The 21,421-nt window shown below is 38.8% G+C and overlaps 1 protein-coding gene and 1 pseudogene across 1 annotated transcript in view; one reads left to right on the top strand and one right to left on the bottom strand.

The window, feature by feature from the left end:
- The window catches only part of LOC148736404 (octopamine receptor beta-1R-like), a 59,611-nt gene that overhangs the window by 14,071 nt on the left and 24,119 nt on the right, over nucleotides 1–21,421 (top strand). The window lies entirely within an intron of this gene.
- Nucleotides 607–3,738, bottom strand: LOC148736408 (melatonin-related receptor-like; annotated as a pseudogene).

Below are 21,421 nucleotides of genomic sequence, written 5' to 3'. Positions count from 1 at the left end.
AGTAGGCTTTGTACAAGTTTTATACACAGACTCGATTTATGATTTTTCAGTCTCAAATATTTAGCTGCAAATTTGTTTACTGTGTTCTTCACCAAATCTTTGTTTGTTAATTTTAATAGTGTTTGTGAATGACTATCAGAGTTCGCCATTTAACAATAGCGCGATTCCAAAACAAAAACAAACGACTGCAAAGGATCTTGGATGAAAATAGGCCTTTAAACAAACAACAAACTTCGAAGCCATTTCATAACTGAATTTACTATATTTTGTTCCTGCAAAATATTGATAAAAAGCAAGTGCTCCCCGTGTTGATTTATATACAATTATGGATCCCGGCAAACTGATATATAAAGTCCACTTTAAGGGCTACTCTGAGCTGTTACTCCATCACAAATTAACAAATGGTAAACACCACAGCGTACACTATTGAGTTATGGATGCACGCGGGAGGTTGCTAAGCACGAAAGAAGCGAAAGAGTCGCGCGAGGCGATAGCCGAGAGCGACTCTAGCTTCTTGAGTGTTTAGCAAACCTCCCAAGTGCATCCATAACTCAATAGTGTACGCTGTGGTGTTTACCATTTGTTTTATAACATAACATCGATACATTGTAGCTAAAAAGTTCCCTTTTATTTAACAAATCTTACGTCACCAGAAAAAAACAAGTGCGCGCGGAAAAATAGTCTTTGCATTTGCTCACGTCAGCAGCGTACACCCATGGACAAATGGGGGACGCTAAATTGACCAATCAGAGCGCGCGCTTTACTTTGGTTATGTATATAAGAACGATCCTTCGCAGTAAAGCACTATTTGAGCAATAGTGGAAATCAGACCTGAAAAAAAAAAATTTCAGGCCTGTACGGGACTCGAACCACTGACCTCTGCGATACTAGTGCAGCGCTCTACCAATTGAGCTAACAAGCCAACTGGGAGCAGGCCATCAAATTAATTCGATATAAACCCGTAGATGATAAATCGAACAACAACAAACATATGAAACATATGAGTGAACTGCGGTTATGAGACGTATATAAGAACGATCCTTCGCAGTAAAGCACTATTTGAGCAATAGTGGAAATCAGACCTGAAAAAAAAAAATTTCAGGCCTGTACGTTTCATTTCGTTCATTTCGTACATTTCGTTTTATTTCGTTTCATTTCGTACATTTCGTTCTTATATACGTCTCATAACCGCAGTTCACTCATATGTTTCATATGTTTGTTGTTGTTCGATTTATCATCTACGGGTTTATATCGAATTAATTTGATGGCCTGCTCCCAGTTGGCTTGTTAGCTCAATTGGTAGAGCGCTGCACTAGTATCGCAGAGGTCAGTGGTTCGAGTCCCGTACAGGCCTGAAATTTTTTTCAGGTCTGATTTCCACTATTGCTCAAATAGTGCTTTACTGCGAAGGATCGTTCTTATATACGTCTCATAACCGCAGTTCACTCATATGTTTCATATGTTTGTTGTTGTTACTTTGGTTATGTTATAAAGAAATATGTTATTAGGGCTAAATTAAATATCGTTCCCAGGTTTTCTCTGTAGTTTCAAAAAGTCGCTTTCTTAGATATCGCCCTTTGTCTAGCCAATTTCTTGTTACATTCTTGTTAAATTCTTCGGCTGAAACCTTATTTTTAGTTGTGATTACTTGCAGAAAAAACTTTTTTTCAGTCTTCTGATCAGCATTAAAAGGAATTTTGTATGCGTTCAGAAATTCCTTTACGCAAACAAACAAACAAACAAACAAAAACAAACACTCATGCAATTCAAAACAAAATGAAAAAAAGCGAAGCAAGCGAGCGATAACAAAGAGAAATAATAAAATAACATTTCCGTCCGGCCTCCTAAAGAGAATATTATTCTTTCAAGTCTGCAAGACTAAAAGTTCGCTGCATGTCCTTTTCGTTCCACGACATCGTTTTCAGCAACAGAGTAGTTTGTGAAATTCCTTTCGGAACTCGCCATTCGTGAAAGTGTAAATGATTGGATTTACTGTAGTACTAAAAAAAAAAGAGAAAGATAGTAAGCAAAGTTGCAGTTCTTGGGCAGGTCTCAGGGGAAAAACGAAACCAGAGGACAATTGCCCACATCGGTATCCAGGAACACAAAAATCCCGCGGCCACATAAAACAACATTCGAGTAATGTTTAGTTCTTTCACTGACTTTTGTGCTGCACCATTTTCATTCCTGTTCTGTAGCGATGCGTCTGCATTCTGCTGATGCTCATGGGTTTTGAGAAATATTTTATAATAACTAAAGATACCGATGCACAACGGTAAAACAAAATAAAATCCAACAGCTATGCAATAAATAATGATTTGAATTTCACTGCTTGGATAAGTAAAGGCGCACAATGCGAAACGTTGAATAAAATCAATTTTGATCCAATTTGTGACTCGCAAAGTAAAAAGGTAAAGGGCAAGGGAAAGCCACAAGCAGCTCAGCCAAATCTTAGATCTGCGAGGTGAAAAAATCTTCTTGTAGTGATTTGTCTTTACGATTTTCACGTAACGGTTGAACGCTGGCAAACCAAGGGTTCCGGGTTTCACATAAAAGGCGAATTCGGCGACAAAGCCTTGAATTTGGCATAACGCGTCGCCGAAGTCCCACTTTCCAACGATCAGCGTTGAAGAAGTTAAAGGTATCTCGATCGTTGCAACCAGTAGATCGCTGACTGCTAAGGCAATGATATACAGGTTGGTAGTGGATCGCAAGTTTAGGTTTCTGTATGCTGCTGTACAAACCAAACTGTTTCCAATAATGCTCGTAATATTCAGAGCAACGCATATACTTGCTTCAATTATAACAGCAGCTGAGCTTCGACTTGGTAGTTCTAAGTTTGACATCTTGTCTACCAAAAAATACACAGATGAATATTTAAATAAATAAACACGTACTTGAAGTAGTAATTCGATAGACACATTCAATAAAAACCAGACAAATAATCGAAAGGAGAAGACAAAGAACAGTCGCTAATTCCACAGCATGCGCCTTCCTACCCTCATTGTTCCTTGTCTGTTTTTTTTTTTTTCCGTTCACTTTGTATTTATCTATTCATCGTTTAGGTAAGGTTAAGATAAGGTAATCTTTATTTTACCAGGGTGGCTCAATCAGCCATAAGGCTGGAGAGGCTCTGGACTAAAAAGTATAATGATTCGAAAATACTATAAAAAGTTTTTTTAAAATACAGGATAAAAATAACTTTCTTACGGGGTCTTCAGGTTGTTCATAATTTTCCGACAATGACGCTCAGAATCGAACGGGGCGTTTTCATCGCAAAATTATCTTTTGATAAGCTGTGTATAGCTCTTCAATAAGAAATTATGGATCGATTTATGACCTGGATAAATTCGTCATTTGTTACGTAATGGCAGATGAATTTGATTGGATCCGTTGAAGCGTTGAAAAATGATAGTGCTCCTCATCAAGTAGCAAAATAATTTAAGGTTGAAAGTAATTTGACAGTAAATTAATGTCACAGGATATCTTATACACTTTTACAAGATGCAAGGCGATTGTGAGGGTCAAGTTTCGCATGATCTAGAAATCGCTATGAACTAATGTACCACCAAATGTTATCGTTCGTTTTCTGGTTCTCTTAAATTAAGAAAAAGAAAGCTAGGCAAACGGATTGGCAAACTTAACCCTCTTCTCGTGGGAGTAAGACTCCATTGCTTGTCACTTATTGTTTTATCAAACCCCCTACGCTTGACATTCGTATTCACCTTACGCAAGAAAATTAAAAATGGAGCCTACTTTAAATAAATGATCGTCTTTGTTTATTGATCAATTAATTCAAATACTTACTCCTCTATTTGGTTTTTTTTTTATATCTCTATCTTTTATGTGTTTGTGCTATAATTATAAGTCTTAACTAAGATATGTACATTTCTACATAATTACTTAATCTAATCTAGTTTATATTATAGGAAAATTTGTTACCTGACAAGGGAATTCCGCGTTAAATTGCACGCAATAGCCGATATCGCACGAATCGCGAAGTGATGAGTTGCAATATCGGTTTCCCAGTGCTATTTAACGCGGAATTCAAGAGTTAGGAAATGGATTTCCTTCAAGCGCATAATTGAATAAAAAATAATAATAATAAAAAAAAAAGCAATGATATCCTGAGCGCAAAGCGCAAAACAAGAGATGCGAAACATCATCACTTAGCCTCGTTATAAACTCGCAATTCCACGCTAAAGTTGCGTAGTACGCATTAGATGTAAGAGAGACTGCCTCAGCCGTGAATGAAATGAAACGAAACGAAAAAAAAGAAAGAGAAGCGAGAAAGCGAGAACGTGGTCCTAGAAGTCACCCATTTTGTTGGTTTATGTCATTTATGTAAAATATAAGCCAGTTACTTCACCTCAACTAAGTTTTAACAGAGCCGAATTATTTGAAAATGTTAACTAGGTCTCTAGAGAATAAACCCGGTTAACTCTCATAGTGCGGCTGCAGCCATTATCATTTAAATCTGTCTGCCAAGAAGTTCCTACTGACAATTCTAGTTTTTTTCCTGTTCAATTTTAGTTTTTTTTCCTCTTCAGGGAGACCGGCGTTGATTTGCATTTATCTTTACTTTTAAGAAACTTTTTTCTCAACTGAAAATTTCTCATTAAATTGAAATAGATCCCAAGAAATCTGTAACAAAGTATTTAGACGTAGAACGATATATGCCGACTTTTGACAAAGCGGAAAGGCGAGAAAAACATATAGAATAGAGTTTACACAAAACGGTTATCATTTATTGTCTTTGGGTCATTTTGAAATATCGTGTAAAAATATAACAATTCATTTCTGAAACTCTATCTTGTTGTCAGTAGAACTATAATTTCAGCGTGAATAGATGGACATATGGAGGTCGTCTTAATCAGCTTCTCAAATACTTCAAAAAAAATTAAAGTTGAAAGCTACCTCTTTTATGAGAAAATTTTAAACTGTCTGCTGAATACTTGTCTCTCCCAATATATGCAAAAATCGACTCCTCTATTTCTTTTTTATTTTGTGTTCGTACAGACTAACAGGCAGTGATAAAGAAAACTGGTTGTAATAAGTCTGAAACAAGCAGCGTTTTCAAGGAATTGTCTGCCGTGAACTAAAACGGTTTTTCATACATAGAAGCCACCTAGAAATTGTAATCAACATAACTGTGGAGTTCATGATGAAACTGATTGATGTCGATGATCTAAGCTTATATCCAAACGAATTTGCCAAGCATTAACAGTTATAGCATTTACAGTAAATTTTCATTTGGGTTAGTGAAAACTAAGTCAATGAAAGATGCCTCTGTTCGAGACTTGCCAACTTTTTGGCAATTTTGGTCCACTATTGCAGTAAAAAAGGAGGGAACCTGAATTAGAACATAGCTAGCAGAGTCGCGCAATGATATTTGTTATACGTGAGCGTGCTCAAAATCCCGATAGTGCACGCTGATAGCGTCAGCAAATCCGACTTCGCCAGAACTTTTTTTTTCGCGCGAGCGACCATTTTTAGCGCGGGGAAAAATAATATATTTCGCGACAATAATGGATACAAACAGAAACTCGGCCTACTAGTCCGAAAACGAAGACAATGTTTCGACCTTTTCCCTTGGGCTAGAGCTCTTAAATGAGGCAGAAAGAGAGAAAAACAAAGGAAAAGGAGACGCGGAAACAGCGCCGTCACGATTCGCTTCAACTGATATTGTTGTCCGTTTTTCGCGTCGGATTTGATGCACAATTCCACCGGCTATGTTCTAAAACAATTGGTTCATGCTTTCAGCTGTGTACTATCGAGTTATGGAGCACGTGGGAAGTTTGGAGAGCACTCAAGAAGCTAGAGTTTCCCTCGGCTATCGCCTCGGGCAACTCTTACGCTTCCTTCGTGCTCTCCAAACTTCCCGCGTGCTCCATAACTCGATAGTGCGCGCTAAAGCATGAACCAATTGTTAACTAGAACAAAACTCCGACGGCTTAATGCTTGACCACGATATCCGGAAAAAAATATTTTGCTAAGTGTATAGCAGTTTAGGGTATTCAAAATACCTCTTAATTTTTCTAAAAGTAACCTCAGGAAATTAAAATCTGCTTGCTTTCGACATCGAATTCGTATCGGCAACTTCCATTTGCTATATATTTGGCCTATCGTCCTGTATTACAATCTAGCAGATGGCAACTTGGTTTGAACACCGCCTAATGCTTGAACGGGGAAGAATCAAAAAAGGCAGAAAACTAACTCTTATTGAGGATGCCGATGTTTGCGTTGCTCATTTCCTCCGCTATTCTTTATCGAGCACATTAAGAAACGGTAGTGTTCTTGTATTGTGTCATTAGGATTCATGGATCAATTTCGAGCAATTTTTTTTCGGAAAAAGAGTTAGTCCAAGACCCAAACTCAAGTGTAGAAAAAATAGTTAGAAGCAGCAACATGCATTCTCAAATAGCGTCTTAGCAAGTGGCTCTAAAAATGTCTGTAGGTAAGGCAGTAAATCGTGATATCGGCATTTCCCTAAAAACGCGCGTGAACCTGTCGAAATAATTGAACTCTAGCGATCACTTAGATCTAATTCTAGTGGCGCTAATTTAACGAACATTAACTGCAAATAAGGAATACAGAGGCAAAGTACTTATTAAAATTTTGCCAAAAGTGCTTATACAGCGAAGATTGTATCATAATTTAAAGTTTATCGAAGTAATCCTAGACCAGAATTAGAAGATAAATTCGTAAGACACTGGATATTTCCTCTCACGTTGTCAAAATAAGCTTTAAAAGAATCATCGATAAACGGAAAGAGGGAGCACAACAATGGAAAATGAACAACTCAGAATCGAAATAAAATAGATGATGATCATCATCAGCGAAGATTAATTATACACAGCACATCATCAATTGAACAACTGAATTATGCAAGGATGAAGCATATTCCAGTGATCCCAACGATACCAGAGCAAAATAATAATAATAATAATAATAGTAATAGCACCTTTCTCAATTTTTCCGTCTGCAGGCCAGTAAATCGATTCTTTTCAAGCAAATTGGAGAGTCGCGAAATATAAAAAATTCGTTTCGTGACGACAAGAACACGAAAGAGGAAAAAGATGACGTGTATTTTGCGTATAAATATATATTTCAGACTCTAATTACCATTTCCCTTGAATTCTTATTATTTTGCTTTGAAGCAAGTTAATGAGGGGGCTGGAACAGTGTGGGCTTGCTACCCTCTGGTGAAGCATTAAGTGAGTCTCAGCTAAAAGCAATTTTCCTTCAATTTACTTTTGAAGCTAATTGTAAGCCTATTTTGTGTTTGAATCATTACCTTTAGATGACGCCACTTTAGCTTAAGATCTCTTTTCTTCCTTATCTCCTCATTAAAATGCGCAAACTAAAAACTACTGTTGATTTCATTTACGATGATCGTGCAGTAAAAAAACATCTGTTTTGACATCCACACAACTCGGAACGCATCACTGACAGGATCACGAATGGAACGCGGACCAGATTTTGGGTCAAAGGCGGATCGGATCGAAGAATAAGAAAACAACTGGTTGAATGAACGTTTTAAAATAATATGTTCAATATGAATTTCAACCTCAAGATGATTATTTTTTAAAAGACATGTCTTAGCATGACTCATGCTATCATCAGTTTATTGCTTTCAATCCGTTGTAGTTACATCAAAATATGAATTAAGAACGTAATTCTAATGTAATGTGTGAAAACGAAGTCAGCCATGACTCATGCTAACCAAAGACTTAAAAAATATTTTCATGGGTTTGAATTTTAATTTGATTCTATTATTTTCACGAAATTACGGAAGTATCAAATATGAAATAAATATGTACGTTAATAAATAAACAAATGAAAAAAATTGCAGCACCAACGGACTGGAAAAAATTGTTAATTTCATACTGTAAATAGAGCAAAAGTTCCCGATCGCGTACAGTTTGCTGGTCGATGCACGCCATCGTGACATAACTTAATCTGTACGGCGAAGGCTTGACAACTGATGCATGTAGTAGTTTTGAAATTCGCAGCAATTGTGAATAATTCTATAAGCGAATGAGTTTCAACAACGGGCATTGTTTAGTTTGACAGGTGTAGTGTTATTGGCTGAACACGTTCAGGCTCGCTCAAAACGCGCCATTGTTACACGCAACTTCGACTAAAATTTTCAATCTGAAATTAATAATGGTTTCCGTCAGCCAATTTTCGCAATTAAAAAGAATTCTGTTGGAGGGAAGATAAATCTGCCATTTGCCGTGCGTTGAATTTTGGATATAATTTTGCGTTTTCATCGCAAAATTATCTTTAAGAAAAAAAAAGGCTTAAACACTTTCTGTTTTTGGACGGCACGTGAATGCCTTTAAACACAAGACTGAGGGTGTGGACTTACTGAAAAGCTAGCCTCCGCAAACTCGACTGTATGACTCGGCAGATAATAGGCCAACAAAAGTGAGAGGCGTTTTGATATCACTTTGGTGCTTCAGGAATCTGTTTGGAAGTCGGGCAAACGAAAACGTATCTGCTGTTGTCGCGCGCCGAGACGTCACAAGAAATACATTCCGAATTTCGCTTAAGCCTCGCAAAGTTTGGTTCATTGATCTCTGAAGAACATTGCCACCATGTTTCATCAGAATCCGAAAAATTAACATAGATTCAGGAAAGGTGACTCGGATGAAAACGATCGAGCCCCATAGTTTTCGGCCGCAACATTGAGCCGCCTGGCGAGTCTAAAAATCTCGTCCATTATTACAAGCAGAAAGCAAGCTAAGGAAGAAGATAAACGGCGGTGTGAAAGAGCTTTCTTTTAGTTATTGCCTAAGGCGATTTTTCCCCTTTTTACCGCTTCATGAAGATTCCTAGTAACCAACGTGTTTCGAGAATTTACAGAAAATTCCTTGTTTCGTTCGGTGCGCGACGCAATACAAACTATCATGGGGTGAGAATGACCGGCGCTTCGCACGTTAACCGGAGCCACTTTACTCTCAAGACACCTCTTCAAGTTTAGGGAACGTCAATCACCGTTACCGAAAGGACGAAATGTAACAGGATTACCTGATTCGTCTGGGTTTATCGACAAAGAGTGACGCCAGGTCACGTGCGTCATGAGACAACAAGAAGAACAAGTTTTGAAGGCGCTAGGATTAGAAGTTATTACGTAATTGTCTTTGTCCGTTGTCTTCGTTTCTGCTTTAAATGAAATAGCTTTTTGAATTATTCTTATAGCATGTGCTTCTTTTGTTTCATTCGTTAGGTTTCCTGTTTTTTCTTTATTTTTTTTGTATACCTGGGTTTATTTATTTATTTATTTAAGGATTTGTACAAAGTACTGGTATATAATCAATAGGACAGGAGTCCCCTACTAGGTTTAAATACCAAACCAACCCTCAAAAACTAAGCATCCTATCCCCTTTACCCCCTCTATCTCCTAAATCTAATACACTTACACAAAAAGAAGACAATAACTAGAAACTAAGAGCTACAAACTGAGTGGGTATTTATCCGACGACATTTAGGACACATTATTTTAAAAGCACGATAATTTTCGCCATCAAAGACATTTAAGAGTCTGTTAAAGTAAGACTCCTTAAGCTTGCGCTTAAAAGAGCCAAGGGACTCTGCCTTTCATCAACTGGAATATTGTTCCACAAGGGGATAATTCTAATTAAATAAAAGTCTGGAAAAGTAGATGTTTTGCTCCTATTTAGTTTAAAGGTAAAAGCTGAGCGTCCTAGGCGAGTCTGACTGGTAACAGGTGAAAAACAATTATCAATTGGTCGGGTTAGATCTATATGTCCATGAAGACATTTGGAGAAATGAGATCTAAATACTCCAACCAATAGTTAAGTGGTAATAGTTTAAGCCTAACAAGACGATCCTTATAGGATAGGGTACTACTTCTAACAATAAAATGTGTGGCTCTTCTCTGTACCCTTTCTACTAAGAGTATATTACTAAAAATAGACTGAGGTGCCAATAGCTGAGAACAATAACATAAGTAGGAACGCACTAAGGAGCAGTAAAGTCGCAAAAGTGGGCCCTCACCAACCAACCCTGCGCAATGTCGTTTAAGAAAACCTAGAAGCCTATTTGCTTTAGCAACTATCATAAATAAGTGTTCTTTCCAGGAGTTGTCCTTTGCAATTATAATCCCCAAATCTTTTTCAGTTGTGACAACCTCCAAATCTATAACATTTAAATTATAGCTACGATGGGGGCTTATGCGCTTTCTAGATATACGTAGATTACTGCACTTTTTAGGCTGAAAATATAATTCATTCGCTAACGACAAATCATAGAGCGAGTACAAAACCTCTTGCAAATCGTTACAATCATTTATATTATTTATGATCTGATAACATTTAGAATCATCAGCAAACATAGCCAGAAACGCACTCTTAACTACAGTAGGCATGTCATTAACATACAATAATAAATAGAATAGGTCGTAATAAAGACCCTTGAGGGACACCAGATCCAACAGCAATCTATTTACTTGAAGTTCAATTTATAATCACTCTCTGATGCCTTGCAGTTTGGTATGAGTGGAACCAAGAGAGTAAAGGGTTATCAATTCCAAAAGCTTCCAGTTTAGACACTAGTTTTGCTGGGCACACAGAATCAAAAGCCTTTGCAGAGTCAAGATAGATAAAGTCAGATTCTAACCCACGATCCAAAGCTTTACCAATGTCGTAGAAAACTTCAATGAGCTGGGTGACACATGACTTCCCTTTTCTAAAACCATGTTGAAAAGGATACAACATATCTTTAACAAGAGGGACAAGTCGAATAGCTACGTATCGCTCCTGGACTTTAGATATTACTGGAAGTAGAGACACGGGTCGATAATTTTCAACTAGCTCTTTTTTCCCTTTTTTTTGAAGATGGGAGGAACGTTCGCTTTTTTCCAATCTGACATTGAATGCCGTTGTGTTGACTGAAGTTCATGATCACTGTTATGGATGGCGTAAGAGATTCAGCACACTCTTTCAAAACAATGGTGGGTAATTTGTCATGACCAATTGCTCTATTAGTATCCAAAGTGCGAAGGATGTCCAGCGTTTCGTCAACTGACACTACGACATGGGATAAACGTTCAGTAACGTCTGGGAGAACCGGTACATCGAGATAAATCTTACAGTTTGAATGATCCTTATAGATCTATCTGAAAAAGTAATTAAAAGCTTCAGCACGCGCACGATCATCAGAGAATAAGACTCCATTATGGGCTACTTTATCGGGAATTGGCTTCCTTTTACATTTCTAAGAAAAGAATGACCAAAAGCGCTTCGTAGACGTATGGATTTCATGTGATATCTCTTTGATATACCTCTTCCTTTCATTATGAAGTCGATTTTTGATCTGTTGCCTAAGCTTGCGGAATTTTTCCATTCGTTGAGTATTCTTAGAGTTTCTAATACGACGCCATAAGGTCTTCTTCTTGATTTATTTTCGTTATTTCACGCGGTTTAGTTCTGCCTCAGTTCAGGATTAGTTTTGCGATAGGTCAAGTTTAGTTCGCGTCTGTTTAAGTTGAGTTCGGGTTTATTTCTGTGTGGTTAAGTCATGATCGTTGTTTACCGCTTTGTTTCGCTTTGATCGCTTCTATCGCTTCGCTTCATGTTTTGTTTGTATTCACTTGGTTCCGTTTTTGTCAAAGGAATAATAAAGATAAGCGCGTAGAGACATTGTGACTGCAACTTTATTGTACAATTCCACAGTATCCAATTATGTAGGTGAAAAATACATGCAGTAGCTGCAGCTGCTCATTAAAAAAATGACTTTACCCTCTACATCTTAATATCAATATGCATCTTTTTTATACTGTTCTCAAAATATATTTCCAATGTACTGACAAGGAGAGTTTATTTAATAATCAAGTGTTCTCAACTGGTGATCATTTTCTTTATTCTCGTGACTTTAATGTTTGATTTATCGGTGATATTGTAAGGAGAAAAGAAGATGCCTATCACTAATAGCAACTGAAGGGTTATCAACTGGACTGGGTAGGTGACCGCTTTTTATTATTAAAGAGTCGCTTAAATAGAATAAAATCTTGCATTCTGATTGGTTAACGAAGCGGGGTATTTGGCATGGAATTGCGAGTTGAAAACGAGGTCAAGTGATATTGTTTCGCATCTCTTGTTTTGATGAAAATAAACTATATTATCTTTATATTTTACTTAATTTTTTAATTCAAGGAGATCCATTACCTGACTCTTGAATTCTGCGGTAAATAGCACTTGAAAACCGATATTGTACTCATCACTTCGTGGTTCGTGCGATATCGGTTTTTGCGGGCAATCTAACGCGGAATTTCCTCGTCAGATAATGAATTTTTCTAAAATATAAACTAATTAAGATTAGCTTCAGTATTTACATAGAAATATATATCTTAAATAAGACTTATACTTGGCACAGACATAATTTAAAGATACAGATATGAAAAAAAGGAAATAGATGGAGGAGTAAGTATTAGAATAAATAAATGAATAAATAAATAAATAAAGTTCATCATTAAATTTAACGTAGGCCTCATTTTCTCTCGCAAGGGGATGCGAATGTTAAACGTAGGAGTTTGATAAAGCAAGAAGTGACCAGAAATTAAGTCTTACGCCCACGAGAAGAAGGATGAGTTTGCTAATCCGTCCGTCTGGCGTTTCTTTCTTAATCTATGAGAGCTAGAAAATGACATGTGGTGGTACATTATTACATTAATACATAGCGATTTCCAGATCATGGGAAATTTGACCCTCACAATCGATATCGCCTTGCATCTTGTGAAAGTGTTTAATGCGTGCTCTGACACTAATTTACTGTCGAGTTACTTTCAACCTTAAACTATAAATTTTGTCACATGATGAGAAACACTCTCATTTCTTCCTTTTTTGTTCGGATCCAATGAAATTCATCTGTCATTACGTAAGAAATGTAGAATTTAGCCAGCTCATGTTCCATTATTTTCCTCCTGAGCAGCTGCACAGAGCCATTAAAATGATAATTTAACAATGCAGACGCCTCGTTCGATTCTAAACATAATCGCCGGAAAATTATAAAGAACTCGAGGACTCTTAGAAGAAAGTTGTCTGAGATAAGGTAGGCTTTATGACAATTATTTGACCTATAAATTCGCTTTCACCTTTAAATTTTTCTGACGAATGATGTTGAGCAGTACATTTCTATGAACTCAGCCTAAATTCAGGGAGAAGTTGACAACAAGATAGAGTTTTAGAAACAGAATGCCGTCTAACATATTTGCCTTGAAAGTCACCAATTATAACACTTGTGTCATTTTTATTTGAAAGGTTTTTCTTTTTATTGATCTTTGCAAAGATATTGTTAAAGTTAAGTACATTTTTTATTACGCCCATATGTGCTACTGGAGGAGATTAATTTCTTGGTTCTGGCTACTTTCAACAAAATAGGCTGGGTACCTTACGGCAAAAACGTCTCAGTCGCGCTGCTTTAAAGGAAACTATGGAAAACTGTGTATCACAAAGAATAGATTCTGGCATTAAGAAAAAAGGTTTAAACAGTTTCTGTCTAGGTAAAAACTGAAGGTGTCGGCTTAACTGAGTCGCCAGACTCCGGAAACTAGACTTTATGACTCAGCAGATAATAGGCTAGCCAAAGTGAGGTTCGGTTTTCATATCCTTTTGGTTCCTGAGAAAATTTGTGTTGAGGTTGAACAAACGAATATATAGCGGCTGTTATCACGCGCCGGAACGTCACAAGAAAAATATTCTGAATTTTGTTAAAGCCTAACAAAACTTGCTCTGTTAACATCTAAAGAATATCATGGCCAACTTTCATCAAAATCCATGAAATGTTTATATCCTATTAATTAGTTTGATCGTAGTTATAACCTCTGTATCTCGTGACAATCTCATCTACTGAGGAGCGATTGGCTGAGTAGCCCTGACAAGAAATGCACTTGGTGAGACTGATTGTGGACGCTTCGTACTTCATTAAACGAAGCAGAAGTTTATAACTCAGTCACAACTCTTTTGATGTAAATTTGATATCGTTTTACTTGTTATTTATCTTTATAAAAATATTTTCCAGAATACATTCTTTCATACTCCTGTATAAGAATAAGGTGTAACAAATTGAGCCGGATAGCAGGTATGGACTGTTTAAAAATGAAATCCACAGGACGTGTCTGCGTTTGAATCTTGATCTGTTGTCGGTTTTAAAGAAGAAATATATGCAAATTAACATCTCCCATGGCAGGAATATCCTAGTGATAAAAAGGAAAACTTCTTAAAAAAAAAAAAAACGGGGTAAACTTGCGGCTAGAACTGATATCTTCGATGGAAAAAGATTTAATCAGTGTGACTCTCATTAATTAAAATCTGAATTCTTCAACACAATTTCTTCGTTTGTGATACGTTGAGCGAAGTTTTAAGTTCTCCTAGGCTATAACTGACACTTTCGTCTATTCCTTGCAAGTCGCTTGAATCTGTACATTTCTACCGTACATTTCACTACAAAAAGCCGAAGGAAGTCGCATTAAATCCCCCTGTGTGTAGCTGGAAAGAGTCTTATTGACTTCTGCTTTTCGGTGGAAGAAAGACAAGGTTTACACACACCATTACAAAGAAACAAACAAACAAGCAGACTGAAAACTCCAAAACGGACATTTGCGTTCACATACAATTTGACTTTCCATAACACTTTAAAACGGAATTGAGGTCAGTCTTCGAAGATTAATCGCATGGTCACTCAAGTCATGTGTTTTTCATATCAATACTGTTGGATGTTTTTATTCAAAAGCGTACGTACGCTTCCTCTTCAATTGACAGGTTCACATCGTGACAGTTACTTATCAAAAATGTTTCAAAGTTTGCTCGGAAGCCTTTTAAAGTTACCTTACAAATAAAAATGTTTCGGTAAAAGCTTCAACTCTTTAATTTGAATACCGCCTGTTTTCTTTATCATCCACTCGCTAAAAATATAAGTCTATGGAGGATTTTCACGTAATTAAACTCATAATTGTAGCCCCAAATCATTCGGTTTCTCTTGGAAATCATTTTGTTATGCGTTAGAAAAAAAGAAAAATGTTATTCACTGTAGTGTTGTCCATATTTGGTATTTCCTTATTTGGAAGTGAACAAGTGAAAGGAACGTCATCTTTAATAGAGGATTAAAATCTGTTGAGTTGTTAAAAGCGTGTTTGATTGATCCAGCTACGCTACATTTGGCGACGAGGATGGCGGTTACGCTAAGTGGTTTACCATGTATTTCTCCCTTCGACTGCATTGGGGAACCTGCTATCTTAGCACAGCGCTGGGACAAGTTGAAAGCCGACTTCGAACTGTACGTCGCAGCTTCGGGGGTAACAGACGAACTGCAAAAGCGAGCTTTACTCTTGCATCTCGCCGGCACAGGAAACCGCGAAATCTTCAAGACGTATACAGATGAAGTAAATTGTGACGCTAAAGAGTTCGGCAAAGCCATGACATGTCTGTCGAATCACTTCAAAATCAAGAAGAATGTAGCTCTAGCGAGACAAAAACTGCTTGCGAGCAAACTGAGCCCGGGCGAAACGATCAGCAACTTTACTACGCTCATTAAAAGTTTGGCGGAACACTGTGACTATGGCGAAGAGGAAGATAACAAGGTGAGAGATATTGCGATTTCCCATGTCGCGAACATGGAGCTGAAGAGCTTTTCTACCGCGAAGAAAACCTCATCCTTCCAGACCACTGGAAATTGTCAGCAGCTATCACTGTAAGGATGCCATGTTTCTTGATAGCGAAGACACTGTGAATCGTACCTGGGATGACAGAGGTAAAAGCGATAAAGGAGCGAATAGCAAGCAGCCGTGGCAGGGCAAATGTTGGAAGTGTGGTAAGCCGGGTCACATGGCGAAAGATTGTGAAATTTCCCGTAAACATACCTGCAGTAAATGTGGAAATCGTGGGTACATGGAGGTCTGTTGTCGCACGAAACAGGACAAGCAAAGTAAAGGAAAAAGCGATAACAGACGTAGAGGGAAATATATAAGAAAACGAGACGGCGTATGAAAGATAAGCAACCAGCCTAAACAGAGTAAAATGGCAGGAAGCAACGTAAGCGAAGACGACGGATACTATGTCTTCAGTGCTTCAGACGGTGAGTCAAACACTTTACCTCTTATGATCGAAAGTGAGCCTGTCAACGTCATCATAGACTCAGGTGCTACCTAATGTCTGAGCAAGTGTTTGATAAAGTGTCCAAAGGAAAACTAGAGTTCTTGAAGACTGACAGGAAAGTTTATGCTTATGCATCTAGGGAGCCCTTAAATCTTAGTGGAAAATGCATATTGAACATTTGTGTACCTGATACACAAACGTCGCTCAAGACTGAGTCCTTTGTGATGCCAGGCACTGCAGACACTTTGCTAGGTAGAAGTTCCTCTGAAGAGCTAGGTGTCCTTAAAGTAGGTGTAAATGCTTGTAAGTCCAGAAACACCGCTGGGTGTTACCTGAAGGACTTCGTTAGGTCCAAGCTTCCACTGGGAGTTTCTTTTACCATACTTCCAATTACATCTGTCTTTGTTCTTGATAGTCTTCGTCATCAACGTACTGGAAAAGCCGCAGGCTTAGATGGACTTAGTGGATATTTTTGGAAATTATCGGCTCCTTCTATTGAGTCTTCTCTAACAATAATTTTTAATCTTAGCCTCTCATCCGGTTCTTTTCCTAATCTTTGGAAAAACGCCTCTATTTAAAGACGGTTGTCTATTTGACCGCTCTAACTATCGACCCATTTCTGTTCTTGCTATTTTCTGTAAGATTCCTGAACGCCATGTCCACATTTCATTTTATAACTTTCTTACTGAAAATTATCTGCTCTCTGATTCCCAGTTTGGCTTCAGAAAGTCTCGCTCCTGCAAGCTTGCTGTTACTGATCTTATCATTCGCCTCCTCAACAATATGGACACCGGAGTCCTAAATGGGCTCGTGCTAGTCGATCTTAAAAAGGTGTTTGACCTCGTAAATCAACGCATTCTTCTTTCAAAACTTCAAATCTATGGCTCTTCATCCTCCACTGTTCAGTGGTTTGCTTCTTACCTCTCTGACCGTTTTCAATGTACTAACTTTAAGGCTACACTATCTGACCCTCTGCCTGTATCTATCGGTGTTCCACAAGGAAGTATTTTTGGTCCTCTTTTCTTTCTATCATTCATCAATGACCTTCCTTTAAACTCCCACAGGACACTACTCTTAGTATGTTTGCTGATGATACTTCAATAACTCAATCTAGTTCTACTACCCATGAGTTAAATGCTCGTCTTAATCGTGACGCTTCTGGCGTGTTTGCATGGGCTAATTTAAACGGCATGGCCCTCAACACGTCTAAAACTAAATTTATCTTGATTACGACTCAACAGAAATTTCATCGTCTAAATGAACATTCTATTAAAGTCATGATTAACGGGAACTTAATTGAACAAGTTCAGCATGCTAAACTACTTGGTGTTACTCTTGATTGCCATCTTACATGGGAGAAACACATTGATAATATATGTTCAATTGTAAACAGTACATTGTCTCTTTTGAGAAGGATCAAACCGTTTCTCAGTCATCACTGTGCTCTAGGTTTTTTTAATTCTTGTATTCATAACCACCTTATCTATTGTTCGATTGCATGGGGCAATTGTTCGAGTTATTTATTGTCTCGTCTTATTCGTCTTCAAAAACGTGCAGCTAGATTGCTCCTTGATGCCGACTTCACTCAATCATCTGTAAGCTTATTTTCCAAAATCAAATGGCTTCCTATTTTCGACCTTATAAAACTAAGAAAACTTGTACTCTTATTTACTATCCTTAATAATCCTGATGCTCCTTTTTTTCTCAAACGTAAATTCAATTTCCTGTCTTCCGTTCGTTCAACCGGTTTGCGCACCAGAGCTTCCGCTTTTAATCTTTAAGTTCCCTGCCCGCGGTCTAATTCTGGAAAGCGCACATTTGCTTACTCTGCTGCCACCCTTTTCAATTGCCTTGACAATGATCTTAAGTAAATAGCTTGCGTATCTCTTTCCCCTATTATTTTTTTCATCTAGATTAAATAATTTTTAGCATAAACTTCTTATATTATTCCTTATTAAGTTTGTCAGTAATGTTTCTCACCTTGAAGAATTCATGTGTTATGAGTATCGTTTTTCTCTTTACTGTAACTGTATTAAAAGGTAATTAGCTTTTATCATCTTAGATCTATGTTAAACTAAATATTTGTATAGTTTTCTAGTTTCTCTCGTAGTAAGTCGTATATTGCTGTTTAGGCATTGTTTTATATGTGTATTTTGTATTGTTGTGAAGACCGTAAGTTAGATAACTCATTGGGTTAAGTACATCACCTTCGCTAAATAAAGAATATTGTATTGTATTGTACTGTAAAGTGTCACCCCAATCGCCCAAGCCATGCAAAGAATTCCGTTCAGCAGAAAACAAAAGGTAGTTGACAAATTAGAGGACCTTGAAGCACTTGATGTAATGGAGAAAGTTAATGGACCTACAAGTTGGATTAGTCCTCTTGTTGCGGTGGAAAAACCAAATGGTGACGTGCGCATACGTTTCGACATGAGGCAGGCCAATCGAGCAATACTGAGAGAGAAACACCCTGTGCCTACTATTGAAGAGACTCTGTAAGAAATGTCAGGGGCAAAAGTAGTCTCCAAGTTATATTTGAACGTGGCTGTTCATCACATAGAACTTGCTCCAGAGTCAGGAGATATTACAACCTTTGCAAGACCTAATGGTCTTTACTGCTACAAGTGTCTCTTATTTGGTGTAAATATGGCCACTGAGAAATTTCAACACATCATCTGGCAGATCCTTAAAGATTGCCCTGGAACACACAAATTAGTAGTAGTATGCAGTCATCGGAATATGTCCATGACTAGCGCAATTGCGACAAACACTTTCTCTCGTGGCTAAAAAGCCCAATTCTAGAACGGCAGACGCGGCCGCATCCACTGCACACGAAGACACATGCCACTGGAACACACGTTGCGTTGTTCATTGCTGCTTTTCTCTTAGCTCTTCTATCATCGGCTTCAGCTTTCTGCCTTTCCTCTCCCGCCTGGAGTGCCAGACTGCACACAGACCTCCAATCACTCCGATCGGCAGCATGTAGCTCCCAGTTATCTGTTGGCAGGCCAGTGGCGAGCATATCTCTCTTGCATACGTCCTTGAAAAGCAGCTTAGGTCTGCCAACAGGCCTCGAACCGGATTCCAACTCGCCATACAGCAGATCCTTAGGGATTCGCCCATCCTCCATCCGGTACACATGACCGAGCCACCTCAATCTGCGCTGTTTTATCAGGGTGAACATCGAGGTGATATTGGCTCTTGCAAATACCTCATTGTTAGAGACCTTATCTGTTCATGAGATGGAGAGGATGCGACGAAGGCATCTCATATGGAAGATGTTTAAACGCTTCTCCTGACTAGCGTAGGTATTCCAAGACTCGCTACCAAACAATAAGGTGCTCACGATGCGGGCACGATACACAGCAACTTTAGTTTGGGTAGTTAGCTTCTTGTTCTCCCAGACACGGGCAGACAGCTTAGCCATGTTGGTTGCAGCCTTGCCAATTCTCTTTCCAATCTCCACTTCAAGGCAGTTGTTGTTTGAGGTGGTGGAGCCGAGATAGGTAAACTGTGTGACGGCTTCCAAGGTGTAATCTTTGATCGTTACGGCGGGTGTGGCTGCATTGTCCTGGTACATGACTTTCGTCTTCTTTAGGCTGATTGTAAGTCTGAAGGCCTCACATGCGTCAGAAAACTGATTGAGGAGGAGTTGTAGTTTTCCAGCGCTGTGAGCAACGAGGGCAACATCATCGGCAGAGAGAAGGTCACGGATGGCTACCTTACGGACTTTCGTCTTGGCTCTAAGGCGTGCAGGGTTGAAGAGTTTACCATCAGAACGAGATCGTATCAGGATACCTTCTTCAGAGGACTTGAAAGCATGATTCAGTAAAACTGAAAAGATGTTGATGAGAGTTGGGGCTAGCAAACATCCTTGTTTTACGCCGCTGTTTATATCGAATGCTTTAGACCTGTTTCCATCATACTGCACTGTACCCCGAGATCCATCATGGAAAGATTTGATGAAGCTCAGGAGTTTAGGAGGACAGCCAAGTAAGGGCAGAATCTTGAAAAGGCCGTCTCTACTAACAAGGTCAAACGCCTTTGTCAAGTCCATGAATGCAATGTAGAGTGGCTGTTGTTGCTCTTTGCACTTCTCTTGAAGTTGTCTCAAAGAGAAAATCATGTCCACAGTCGACCGATTAGGGCGGAAACCACACTGGGATTCAGGGTACACCCTTTCAGCGATCTTTTGAAGGCGGTATAATGCTACTCGGGCAAACAGCTTTCCAGCAATGCACAGAAGTGAGATGCCACGATAATTGTTGCGATCACTGCGGTCTTCTTTGTTCTTGTATAGGGTTGAGATAATAGAATACCTCATCTCCTGTGGAACGTATCCCTCTTTCCAGCATTTGCAGAGTAGCTGGTGGAGATTGTCGACCAATTGGTTTCCACTGCATTTAAATACTTCAGCCGGGATAACGTCAAGCCCAGGGGCCTTTCCAGACGATATGTGACTGATTGCCTTTGAGAGGTCTTCCTTGGTGGGGGCCTCGTCTAGTTCAAACATGATGGGAAGCCTTTCAATACAGTCAAGGACAGAGGGTAAGACAGAGCTCGATCTACCATAGAGCTCGCTACAGTATTCCACCCAGCACTTCATCAGTCTTGATTTATCAGTAATGATTTCACCAGTTGATGTTTTGAGTAGTGAGGACTTGAACTGTGTAGGTCCAATCGCCTTCTTAATACCCTCAAACATGCCCCTAGAATTTCCAGTGTCAGCAACTGACTGGATTTCAGCACAGAGATTCATCCAAAAGTTCTTAGCACAGATCTTACATTTTTCATTCGCAAGGCGCCTGGCCTCCCGAAGTGCTTCCAAAGAGCTAGGTGATGGATTACGCTGGTGGTTCTGCAGGGCATTCCTCTTTGCCTCGATGAGCGGCTGAAGAGTCGCGATGTTTGCATTGAACCAATCCTGGCTTTTGCGTACATTCTTGCCAAAGGCCTTTACTGCTGCAGCAAGGGTGGTGTCCTTGATATGGCTCCAGTGGTCCTCAGTGTTAAGTTCCAGGCAGTCTCCGAGTTTCGAGCTCAGGATGTCGTTGAATATAGAGACATTTTCAGGGATGGCGGTGGCAGAAGCATTAATGCGAAGTGTAGCAGATTGTTTGACACGATGGAACTTCTTTGGACGTAACTGGATCTTCGTGCAGACAAGGGAGTTATCAGTGTCACAATCAGCACTGTGGTATGCCCTTGTAGTACGAATGTTAATAAGGTGTTCACGTCTTGAGATGATGAGGTCAAGTTGGTGCCAGTTTTTAGATATGGGGTGCATCCACGAGGACCTATGG

This window comes from Stylophora pistillata, chromosome 3, assembly GCF_964205215.1.
Source record: "Stylophora pistillata chromosome 3, jaStyPist1.2, whole genome shotgun sequence".
Classification (NCBI taxonomy): Eukaryota; Metazoa; Cnidaria; class Anthozoa; order Scleractinia; family Pocilloporidae; genus Stylophora; species Stylophora pistillata.
Note: the sequence above shows the minus strand (reverse complement) of the source record. Positions and strands in the feature narration are given on the sequence as shown.